Here is a 13,713-nt window from a genome sequence, read left to right on the forward strand (position 1 = left end):
CTAGAGCTTTAAAGTTACTGCTGCTACAATGCAATGAATAAACCATCAATAGAATATCATTCTACATGGAATGTACCATTAAATATGTGCACTTCCGAAACTTCTGACAGTCAGGGTTATTAAAAGGCATCTGAACTCTTTTTTATTCTTTACTATATTTGTGAATTATATTCTTAAAGTATACAGATTAGAGCAGTTTGATATATAACTTTTTTAATGGCAAACTTGTACAATAAAAAATGTACAGTATGAAACTTTGTTGATAATTTGTGGATTGTTTGGACAGACAGTACATTCAAAATGACAAAAAAAAAGAATGGAGCAGGAAATCATAATCTGAAATGAAACCAAAGAGTTAAAAAGCAGTACAAGAAAATCATGATGGCTTCTGTCAAGTGCACCAACACGGAAGAGACCCCTGAGGTTATTGATTGGCCCGCTATTAGAGATGTACAAACGTTTGCAAATGTAGTTAACACAACAACTTTTTGTGAATTTTTCTCTACCTTTGCATATGTGTGAAGTTTCATAAAAACCTCCAATTGCTTAAAATATTGGTGAAATTCACCACTTTTGCCAAAATCTAGCATGACTGTGCAAAACATTTTTGTGAACCTTGCCATACTTGCTATTGTTTTGAAAAAAATAATACACATTTTGCTTGATTCACACAATTTGACGAACTTATCACACATCTCTACCACCAGTTAGGAGCTACCATTATACTGTAGGTGCAGTACCCATAAATATGACCTGTCCAAAAGTAAATTAACTTTTATGACCTTTAAAGGGGCATCCCTTCATAGGAGTAGAGGCTTTTTTTATGAATATTTGTTAAACATTTACAAATTCTTTGGACATTATATACAATCTTTAACTTATGTATTTTTATGATAAGACTGTTTGTCTGGCTTCAAAGCTAGAGGTACAGTAAATTGTTCTTTTTGCTCTGTTCTTTACAAACGTTATTTTGGGGCCATAAGTAATCAAAATCAAATCAAATAAGCTTTATTGTCATGACAGAAAAAAATGTTCAGTATTGCCAAAGCATGAATAACAGGGGGTATGGTAAAATGTTTACACAGTACATGGGTAAAAGTTACATACTGTACAGGGATGTTGGATTTCGTGAGCATCCCTCAGTCTGTGACAAGTGCTGATCTAGTGTGCAGTCAGTCCTGCTGTGGTTTCATCTTCTCCCTTTGGTTCTTTGGTTCTCTTCTATATTATTCGAGGTCTGGATAAGAGCTGTGAGATTCTCCAAGTGGGCACTCCTCACTTCAGAATATTTTGTGCTGCACAGCAGGAAGTGTGTTTCATCTTCTACTTCTCCTAGCTCAACTTGCTGGCCCAGTCTCATCTCTCGGAGCTTGTATGTGTCTGCCTGTTTCTATTTCTAGAATGTAGGTGCTCATTCTGTACTGCCACAAGGTCTGTCTCTGCTTTGAGTCATTTACCTTCAGTAGGTAGGGTGCTATGGAGTATTCTCTGTAGGTTGTGATAGGTCTCCAGCTTCTTCGAGCACTGGATATAATTTTGCACATCGTCGAAATACTTGAATTTTCCAAAATAAACTGATTTTAAACACTGACAAGACTGTAACAATGGTATTTGGGACAAAGGCTACATTTTAAAAGTTTGCAATGAATGAGTTCCAGATCAGAACCAACTCTAATACCATCCTAGCCCCTGTTACTAGTTTTATATTTGGGCATATGGTTTTACTCCCATTTATCATTTGGGTTGCACATTAAGACCCTGACATCCAAAACCTATGCAAAACTAGGTGTACTTTGTAGGAACAAATTCTCCCTAAGTTTGCTGGTCAGAAAGCGCATCACAAAGCAGATGCTAATGCCAATTATAGACTATGGGGACATAGTATATGGCATGACGCCCAAACTCACCTTAGCAATCTTGATACCCTCTACAATTCAATATGACATTTTGTCCCCCAATGCAACTACAACACACATCACTGCAAAATGCTCAAAGAACTAGATTTGTCATCACTTGAGTCTACGTGCAAAGTTCATCTTTCCTGTCTTGCCTTTAAATACTGTACTTTCTCGGCAAGTTACCCGCCTATCTGAAGCACCTCACACCTACCACATGCAGCACATCTCTAACAGGTGATTGCACTGCATTCATTTTATATTAAGTACATAGTATTGAATCAGGGGATCACCGAAGTTGGGCTGCTTTGATTTCAACCCTGGGGACCCTCTGCTTCCCAAGTTACAGGCCCCGGTATTGGGAACCAGTATATTTTGCACGTTTAAATGTCCTGGACATGTGACGCAGGAGAATAAAACTTGCAGGAGATACTAGCCCTTAATTACCACTAATGTAATTAGGGGCTAACCCCTCCTGATACCCACTCGAGAGGCTTAACCACCCCGGGGAAACTACCCCATTCACCCAGCCCTTCTACACTCATCAAACCCTCCGCCTCCCCAAAAAAGGAATGGGCAAATACCGTAGTAGCCAAATATGGCTTCTAGAACTTTTGCCCATTGAAATATACAGTAAAATACAAATTCAATTAATAAATGTTTTACTTAACCCTACCAGGATGAACGCGTCCTCCTCCTCCGATGCCTAACTATTAAAAAACCAGAATTAACTTAGCGATTAATATCGCTAAGTTAATAAAGGGGATACTGTTGTTTTAATGGGGTGGGTGAAGGGTGTACTGCAGTTGCCCCAGAGTGGGTGGTTAGGACTCATGGGAGAGTTGTGGGCTGAGTTAACCCCTTAATTACCTTACCAGTTGTAACTGCTATGGTAAGTAATGGGTTAACCCCTCCCACTACTCACCCAGAAGGCATAACCATCCACCCTGGGGAAAGTTCCCCCATCCCCCACCCCCTCTACCACCATAACCACACACACAAATGGGCAAAAGCACTAGTAGCAAATGGCTAATAGCTCTTTTGCCCATTTGTGTAGCACACAAAAACATACAATTAAATTGACAATACTGAACAGTTCATTAAAAAAACAATAGGAAACACATCTATTGATTGCCATTGTCGTTATCTTAACAGGGGCACAGATAACAACATTGGCAATCAAAGGGCACCCAACTACCCACTCTCTCTACTCCCATTTACCACCCCCCCCCCCCCCCACACACACACCCATACAGTAAAGTGAAGAAAATGCCCTATTATCCACATCTGGATAATAGAGCATTTGCCTTTAAAAAAAAAAACAATATTAGCCAGCCAAAAAATACTAAACTAATGTTTTATTTACCCCCTCCAGGATGAAGATCGTGTTCATCTATGTCCTCCTCATCCTCCTAGTCCTCTTCTGTGGCACCAACAGTAAATTAAAAAAAGTAGCTACCAGCCTGTAACCCTTTAATCACCGTAGCAGTTATTACCTGCTTTGGTAATTAAAGATTACACCTGCTACCCACCCTGGAGGCCTAACCACCCTTCCCAGAGAAACTACCCCTACACCCTTGACACCCATCACCACACATTGAAATGGGCAAAAACACTAGTAGCCAAACATTGCTAATAGCGCTTTGCCTATTTGTGTTTAAATAAATAAAAAATTACACAATAAAATAAAAATTACATTTCAATACATTAAAATAAATAGTAGTCAATAAACCCATTGAACTGTTCCCTCAACAGGGCACAGATAGCCACATTGGCAACCAATTGACAACCTAAAAAAAAATACATTGCTATCAAATAAAGACAAACATTAGCCCAAAAAATCCATTGATTGTCACTGTGGTTAACTATGCCCTCAACTGGCACAGATATCCACTTTGGCAATTAATGGGCAACATAAAAAAAAGCAATTAAATAAAAAAACTTCTTATCCTTCTTACCCTTGCCGGGATTAAGACTTTCATCCTTCTCATCCAACTGCGGCACCAACAACTCTTGACCCATGAAGCAATGATCCCCATGCATGATGCGCAGATGTCCATGATCCTCTGTTTCTTGAAGAGGGGTCATCGGTGAGTAGATCTGATCTTCTTTCTTTTCTTCTCATCTACTTTCTTTTCTACTTTCTTCTCTTGAACACATCCAGGAAATGTTGACTCGCCATCTTCTTCATGTCAAATGAGACATGACAGGCCTGTGATGTAACATTTGACTGACATATTGTACTTCCACCACTCAGATTTGTGAATGTACCATGTGTCCAGGCATCAGGTTTGGAAGAGAATTGCTACCAAACTTTATGGAATCACATAGTACATCAACCAATCTAATTGGTAGATGAACCATGCAATGCCTTGCCATTTTTGGAGTGATGTGACATCACCTTAAAGGGAGGAAGGCTTAAGGTATCTGATTGGATGGCTTCTCACATCTTTCTGTGTAATCCCTCTGTCCTCCTCCTGGTGTAATCCTTCTGTTCTCTCTCTAGCTACCCCCTGCTAGATATTATTCAGATAATATCCCTAGATATTATTCAGATAATATCCCTTAGCCAGCTCTTACTATCTAATTACCAGATAAGGTCCATCTATAAGGAACTGCCCAATGCCTCCACACAAATAACAACCTAATATGGCATATCTTCTGGAAAGATCCATCCTAGTACCATAGCCTCTTCCAGTTTAATCAGCTCTAACAGTTGTTTATAGTCACTTAAATGTCATCTAAAGGGCTACTCTACAGAGAACTTAGCACAGCTGGACTCCCAGTATAACTAAATACTGTATATAATCCCAATGTAACTGAATCTATCAGAAAATACCAATTTTAATATTAGAATATCATACGCGATATAATAGGAACTGTAAAGAAAGAACAATGCAAATATACTATATACTTGGCATTTTAACTTCATACTGAATTCATGCATATTAAAATATAATAATATCACTGAACTGGATTTCTTACAACCCCGCTAAAATAGATTGCAATAAAATCCCTAAAATCACTCAAACTATAATATGTGTCACATTCAAAATTTATAAAAACAGAATGCCAAAATTCCGTATATTCTGAAGCAAGAAATTCCCACTGGAGAAATTTGATTTTTTTCTCCTTGGATACTGTAATTTCCATACATTCCTTTCACAAAACTAATTACAAATAGTTGGGAAAAAAAATACATAATAAAACAACACAAAATACAATGATGAAAAGATGAATGAAAAAAATATTTACTAATAGTGATGCATTGTAACAGATGTTTTTAAACTTTGTCCCCAAGCCTGATCCTGATATTACTGATTATTTATCTTTAATTTCTTCCAAGGAAACTCATTTATTTTAGACATATTAAATTATACTAGAACTATACCTACATCTTGCAAGAGAATCTGTGACTTATTCACCTGCCTCTCATGTAAATATAAATATATTCCTATTGGATTTCCTCCAATACAATTGAATTTTTTCATAAAACCTAATAATGTGTACACATACAGTATGAAATAAGCCTGTAACTATTTCGTTATCTGACATAACCTTTCTGGTGCAGTAAACATATTATTTTAGGATACAAATTAAAACAAGCTTAAAAATCTACCTGTTCAAGTCTTGTGATAATTGTGTCAAAAACAAATCAGGATATTGGAGAATATAATAAAATTGATATTACTAAAAGGTATTCCTAGTACTGTCATAGGAAATAAAACAGTCATATGTGGAAGTGCATGCACACCGCTAAATGGTGCTGGAGGGGGGTACTTATCTGCCGGTGCACTGTGTCCAGGGAGGTCCAGACATCCCAAAGGAGATCAGCAAAGAAAATGGAAGCAGGCACACGGTCTTCTGAAGATGCAATTTAATGTGCAACCAAAGGGTCCAACGTTTCGGCAAAAATTACCTTTATCAAGGAGAGGGCCCTCTCCTCAATAGGAAATAAAACCCCCTGATATTCTTAATATGACTATTAAAAAAATACTTGTACTGTACATACATCTGACATCCCAACCACTTATTTACACATAAATCTGTATAATTTAGAATAAATACAAATTTGTCTGGCAAACTTCGTTGTAAACCTAGAGATGTCATACCTTCTTATACGTTTTCATTATTTTTTTCTAAATAGCCCCAATAGTATTAAAAATAATAAAAATAGTAATTTGTTCTTTTCCCTAAAACTTGGGGAAAAAAATCAGTCCCATAGGTAATGACTCTTGTTGATTTGTCTTGTTTTTCTTGATTCCAATCATTCATCATCCAATATTATCCTTTAATCATCATACCGTACAGTATAATTACATATGACCTGTAAAATAAAGCAGTATCATTATATTGGTACATAATGTATAATTTGAAAAAGAAAATATTGTGCAAAAGCGCTAATGCTTAGAAATATTAGAGACAAATTCCTAAAATAATTATAAAAAAAACTTAAAAAAAGATATAGACTGCCTGCTATAAATGACCCACAGAGATCATAATGTAACCACAGAAAAACACAATAATAGCGACGCCCATATGAAACTTAAAACACCTAAGTGATTTGACCACTGATAGTCCAGCCCTCACAGTCCAAATGAAGTCCAATATAGGCTTGATTGGTGTCTCATTCCATGTAAGGAGAAAAAGAACAAATCATAGTGCAACCCTCATGAAATCACTGGTGAACAAACATTCACTAACAACATGCAACATAAACAAAACAAAATAGCTACAATAAAAACTGGTACATTTAATGAAAAAATGATTAAAGTGATGACAATCAACCATAAAATACACACACGAGATCACTTCCGGTAGGTCTAAAACTGGAATCCTACACACGGAAGGTTAGCAGAAAACCAACAAGTAACAGCAACAGCTGCCAAAGAAATCCAACTGGGGATCAGTAGAGGAACACCACAGGACATGCAGACCTCGTGTGCTACCGCCACACAACCCGCTGGCACGATCACAGACCCGCTGGTAGCGTCTCGGTCGGATGATGGGTGGCGCATGCACCGTAGCTCAAAATGTCCTGATAGACAGTGCACACGTAGCACTGTGCATATGGTGCCTCCATAGTCCTTGCAGTCTTGTAGACCGATTGTTGCATCCGACGGGGATGCTACCAGCGGGTCTGTGATCGTGCCAGCGGGTTGTGTGGCGGTAGCACACGAGGTCTGCACGTCCTGTGGTGTTCCTCTACTGATCCCCAGTTGGATTTCTTTGGCAGCTGTTGCTGTTACTTGCTGGTTTTCTGCTAACCTTCCTTGCGTAAGATTCCAGTTTTAGACCTACCGGAAGTGATCTCCTGTGTGTGTGTATTTTATGGTTGATTGTCATTACTTTAATCATTTTTTCATTAAATGTACCAGTTTTTATTGTAGCTATTTTGTTTTGTTTATGTTGCATGTTGTTAGTGAATGTTTGTTCACCAGTTAATTCATCAGTTTTGCACTATGATTTGTTCCTTTTCTCCTTACATGTAATGAGACACCAATCAAGCCTATATTGGACTTCATTTGGACTGTGAGGGCTGGACTATCAGTGGTCAAATCATTTAGATGTTTTAAGTTTCATATGGGCGTCGCTATTACTGTATAATTTACCTTAGTCCATGTGGCCCCAAAAACTTACTGTCTACATCAATTACATACAAAATCACAAATATCAGATAATCTTTGTACCTTTAAAATTGTGTAACCCACGATGTCAATTATATCATTAGATCCTTCCCAATTTCTTTATCATAGAACTATTTTCCTAAATTTTTTATCATAATTGATTTCTAATTTCCCCCCTTTTAAAATTTTGAAAATTCAGGAGACATCTTTTATTTCCTACCTTTTACATCCAATTCTTGCGCCCCACTATTCTAACTGATTATGGATGATAACATGCTTTAAAACTTTGTTCAATCCCTACAATTTCATATGTAATTTTCATCACATGACCTGTGAATTGAGTACCCCTACAGTATCTAATTCAAGGATACATGGAAAACTCCATCTGGAAAAAACAATTGTGTCACTTTATGCTATAGGAAAAACTGCCACTAGGTCACTACCCTTTTGCCATTATATTATTAGACCAAAACTCATGTCACTGTCCATTACCAATAAATTACCAAATATCCCCCAATCTCTGAACCATCAGCTGTTTGTAAACCTCAAGAGATAGAGGGGAAAAAATAACTGTCTTCCATTTTTAATAGATGCTCTATGTTGAACATTTTAACAATAGTGAGACCCAGTGATTTAGACCGGTGCTAATCAAACAGTGCTGGTAATTAAGGTGATAGATACACATATAAGGTGAAATATAAGGTGTAACAGAAACAGATTCTCAACCTTCCTACGGGGAATATGTACAGATTCCCCTCGGGATAATGCAGACACAGGTGTTTTGGAAGGGAGCGATGGTAACAGGAACACCCCAAAAATAGAAAATATAGAAAAATATTGTGCAGTATAATGGAAAAAATTTAAATACAGAGAAGATCTTGGCTCAATAAAATGCCTACTTATAACAGGTAAGTGGTATAATCAGCATTGAATAGGTCAACAGGTACGTGATACACCGCCGTTGCAGGAGCCCAAACGACTGGTGATGCAGGGGAGATCTCACTCGAGTAGGGGTACCAAGGAAAAACAAGGGGAGACCATAGTGTAGATCAAAGTATTCAATTTTATAAGTTAAAAAACAGTGTTGGAATCGTACTCACAATAAGTACATAATATATGTACACATAGCATTTTCTTGAGGCAGTAGAGCACTGGTAGATGGACCTTCTGCTGCTACACTTCCAAATGATCCTCGCCGGATCGCGGTGGATGGCGTGTGACGTCACAGCCGGTATGGGAGTGACGACTTCCGGTATGGAACAGACGGAAGCTGTCAGCAGGGAGAAGCAGCGAACTCGGCACCTTCAGTTTCTCAGCAGTTGTGCAGGCTGCAGACGGCTCAAAGATGGCTCTACGCATTTCGCTGTGTTAACCACAGCTTCCTCAGGAGCAAGTGATACCCCCAATGGGTTCAGAGTATATATAATGTGTGCAATCAATCAATTAAAATGACTACATTTAACACAGGTCCTCCTACTTAAAGGTACATGACTCTGCGGTCAAAAACAACCTCACTATACTAAAACAATTAAGATAATAATAGACCCTCAGGTCAAAGACATTGCATAAAATAATAACTCATAGTGAAATAGGAGAGATGGGGGAGAGAGAATGAAAAATAAAGATCAATCAATAAACATGAAATAAACATCTAAAATTGATGCAATGTGTCATGGGATGGGGGGAGGAAGAGGGGGGATGGGAGGGGGTGAAGAAGGGAGAGGGGGGGGGTGAACCAACAGCATGGGAGGGGAGAGGGAAAGAACAGTAGAGAGGGCACAGCAGAGAGGATGCAATATTGGGAAACCTATGGTAGATCAAATTAGGAATGGTATTAATTCAAAATCTGCATTGAGACCATTAGGTATGAAGGTGTTTAATCTGTGAATCCAGAACATTTCACGTTTACTTAGATCAATATCTCTGCTGCGGCCTCTCCAGTGTTGCATAACATTTTCAATACCGGTAAATTTAAGACCCTTCGTGCTTGAGTTGTGATACATAGCAAAGTGTTTGGAGACACTATGGGTCAAAACTCCACTTCGGATATTACTAAGGTGTTCTATGATGCGGGTTTTAATTGCTCTTTTTGTTTTGCCCACGTATTGTAGCCCACAGGGACATTCTAATACGTAGATTACATATTCTGTATAGCAGTTCATATATTGTTTGATCTTGAAATCTTCCTTCCTGTTATTGCCCTTAAAATTCTTTTTATCTAACTGTTTGTATTCACAGGCTTTGCATGTAGAGCATCCGAAAAAGCCTTCAAGTTTCTGAAACCATCCTTTTTTGTTGGCATCAGACCTTTTTATAGCACTTGGGGCAATAATATTTTTCAGATTTCGTGCTTTTTAGAATATGATTTTTGGATACTCTGGAATTTCATTTTTCAAGATTGCATCATTACGTAGAATGTGCCAATGCTTGCGTATTATTTTACTAATATTTTTTGATTCCCTATTAAATGTGGTTAAAAAAGCCGTATCAAAATGGTTATTTTTATTTTTAATTAAAGTTTCATTTTTAGGCTCAATCAACTCCTTTCTATTGAGAGTTTTAGCTCTGGTGAACACTGTGTCCAAGATGTCTCTATCATAATTCTTTTGAATAAAACGCGATTCCAAAATTTTACATTGTTCCTCAAAGGTGGTCTCATCCGTACAGTTCCTACGCATCCTCCTATCTTGGTTATATGGAATATTGTCCATCCATAGGTGATGGTGGCAGCTTGAACGGAGAATGTAGTTGTTACTATCTACATCTTTGAAGTAGGATCTTGTTTTTAGAGTCCCTTCTTCTATATATATATTAAGGTCCAAGAAGTTTAGTGATGTCTTACTAGTTACAGATGTAAAATTTAAATTTGAAGTATTGATATTCATGTTTGCAAGAAATATATCTAGATCTCTTTGCTCACCTTGCCAGATAAGGATGATGTCGTCAATGTAGCGCCGCCACAGGACGATGCCCGCCCCCAGAACGCCACTGGGCCAGATGTAATTCTTCTCCCAGTATCCCATAAAGAGATTGGCGTAACTGGGGGCAAACCTCGTCCCCATGGCGGTGCCACATTTCTGAATGAAATACACATCTTCAAATAGAAAAAAGTTTTTCTCTAATATAAACAGAATGGCATCAATAATAAACTGAACTTGTATGTCCTTTAGTTCAGAATCCTGACTTAAAAAATGTTTTAACAGCTTCACATCCCAAATTATGTCTAATAGAGGTGTACAAAGATGTCACATCTATAGTGGCCATAATATAATCTTCCTTCAATTCTATAGTGTCTAAAAGTAGAAGTATTTCTGTAGTGTCTTTTAAGTATGATTTCAGAGTATTCACATAGCTCTGTAAGAAGGTGTCGATGTATGCTGACAGGTTGGAGGTTAGGGAGTTGATACCAGAGATAATTGGTCTTCCCGGAAGGTTTATTAGACATTTATGTATCTTAGATAGTATGTAGAAAATCGGAAGCTGTGGTGTGTCATTCAAAAGGAATTTATATTCTTGGTCTGTAAGAATACCCAGATCTTTGCCTCTATCTAGGAGGGACTGTAGTTCTTTATAGAATATTTTAGTTGGATTTTTATTTAAAATTCCATATGTATTTCTATCTTCCAAAAGGCGGTTGGCTTCTCTAAGATAATCTTCTCTATTCATAATAACCACTCCTCCTCCCTTGTCAGCTTGTTTAATTATCAGGTTTGTATTTTGTGTGATCTCCTCTAATGCTGTTTTTTCATCTTTAGACAAATAATTTTTAATGATTTTCTTTTTATTATTAGTTAGATCTTCAAAATCTTTAATTATTAGATTATAAAATACCTCAAGATTAACTCCCTTTGAAATATGTGGGGTTAAAAGTGGATTTTTTCTTCAAATTAGTATGTTTATACATTTCTGCTTCTTTATGGACAATAGGATTCAAATTAGTCATTCTGGACTCGGCATTCTTACTCAAAAAGAATCGTTTAATAGTTAGTTTTCTCAAATATTTGTTTGCGTCTAAAAATAGTTCAAAGCTATTTGGCCCAACAGTAGGAGCAAAGGACAGGCCCTTAGAAACAAGGTTTAATTGTGGGGTGGACAAAACAATAGAGCTTAAATTGAAAACACTTTTATTTTCTTTTGAATCAGTTACTTTGATTCTCTCTTTTTTCTTTCTTCTCCCCCGCTTCCCTCTCTGCTTTTTTCCCCTTTGGGGAGTGTATACCCCTCCCCTTTCTCTGAAAGGGGGGTAAAGGTTTTTTTTGTTTCCCATGATGTTAGGGTATGTTCTATTTCTAAAAAATCACTAGTCCCTGTAGCTCCAATAGGTGAACGAGATCTACTGGGTTTAGCATGTTTAGTACATTCATATCTATCCCTTTCATTTCTTCTTTCTTCTCTTTCTCTTCTTAATTCTCTTTCTCTTTTTTGTTCCCTCTCTTTCTGATGTTCTCTATCTTTAATCTCCTTTTCTCGAATCTCTCTTTCTCTTTGATCTCTATTCTACTCTATGTGTACATATACTATGTACTTATTGTGAGTACGATTCCTACACTGTTTTTTAACTTATACAATTGAATACTTTGATCTACACTATTGTCTCCCCTTGTTTTTCCTTGGTACCCCTACCCGAGTGAGATCTCCCCTGCATCACCAGTCATTTGGGCTCCTGCAATGGTGGTGTATCACGTACCTGTTGACCTATTCAATGCTGATTATACCACTTACCTGTTGTAAGTAGGCATTTTATTGAGCCAAGATCTTCTCTGTATTTAAATTTTTGCCATTATACTGCACAATATTTTTCTATATTTTCTATTTTTGGGGTGTTCCTGTTACCATCGCTCCCTTCCAAAACACCTGTGTGAACATTTTAACAAGACATTAGCTAGACCTTGCTTAAAGAAAATAGGCGAATGATTACATCCTTGAAGCAAAACCTTTAATACATACTGTTGATCCTCAAAAAGCAATCTTTATATTCAAAACTTTGAATCAATGCTACACCAAAGAATACATTTTTACTTGATTCCCTTAATGCCGAAAATTGTTATGCAATCAGTTTAAAACATTAAAAATCACCATTACCTGGAATCATTTCAGCTGTTCAAATACTTCCATCGTGACATTAGCTACACATTTTTCATTTTAATCAATGTGACGTAATTCTGAAGGTCAAAACTCAAAAGAGAAATTGTACGTAGTTTTTTCTCCCCCAAACAGGTGGTTGAAATAAGTGGACGAGAACATTGTTGACCATTTCAAAAATGTCTTAATTGCGACACCTTGAGGATCTTAACATTTTTCAAAAGGATTATGCCATATAACATAGTTAATGTTTTATTACAAAATGACAATTGTAGTGTGTGAATGAAGTAGTATATACAGTACACATCGATATCTATATCTATATGTGTATATACTGCTTCATATACACACACACATATATAGATATATTTATACACACACATGCACACACATTTGCTGACTTGTTTGTCCATTGCAAATAGAATGAACATTTACTGTTACTATAAGCTTGAAAAGGCATACATTGATAATAGGATTGACAAGTGTACTCTTAAATTTGGAAAACTAAAAATAAATGTGAATGTGTAGGAAATTTCAGAAGAACAACAACAACAAAGAAGTTCATGATTCAAGAAAACAAAATATTTTTGGCTTGACATTTGAGATCTAGTCATTGACCTGTTGCTTGGTGTCTCTTGTGAACGTTTTCTCCCTCTGCCACGTACATTTGTCCTTCTAGGAGGCACACTTGTTGTTCTCCTTGACATTATGGCAGATGGCTGTGCCATGGGTGGTGTTTGTATAATAATTGGTGGCTGTGCCAAGGGTAGTGTTTGTATAATAATCGGTGGCTGTGCCAAGGGTGGTGTCTGTATATTAATCGGTGTCTTTGCCAAGGGTGGTATTTGGTGTAGAATAATTGGTGGCTGTGCCAAGGGTGGGGGTTTGTGTAGAATAATCAGTGGCTGTGCCAAGGGTGGGGCTTGGTGTAGAATAATCGGAGGCTGTGCCAAGGATGGGGTTTGGTGTAGAAGAATCTGTGGCGGTTTTAAGTGTGGGTTTTGTTGTAGAATAATCGGTGGCTGTGCAAAGGGTGGGGTTGATGGAATATTGGTGGGTGTCTGTGCCAAGGGGGGACTCGTGACATTAGTTGATCGGCCTGTGGCAAC

This window comes from Ascaphus truei, chromosome 1 (assembly GCF_040206685.1).
Source record: "Ascaphus truei isolate aAscTru1 chromosome 1, aAscTru1.hap1, whole genome shotgun sequence".
NCBI lineage: Eukaryota > Metazoa > Chordata > Amphibia > Anura > Ascaphidae > Ascaphus > Ascaphus truei.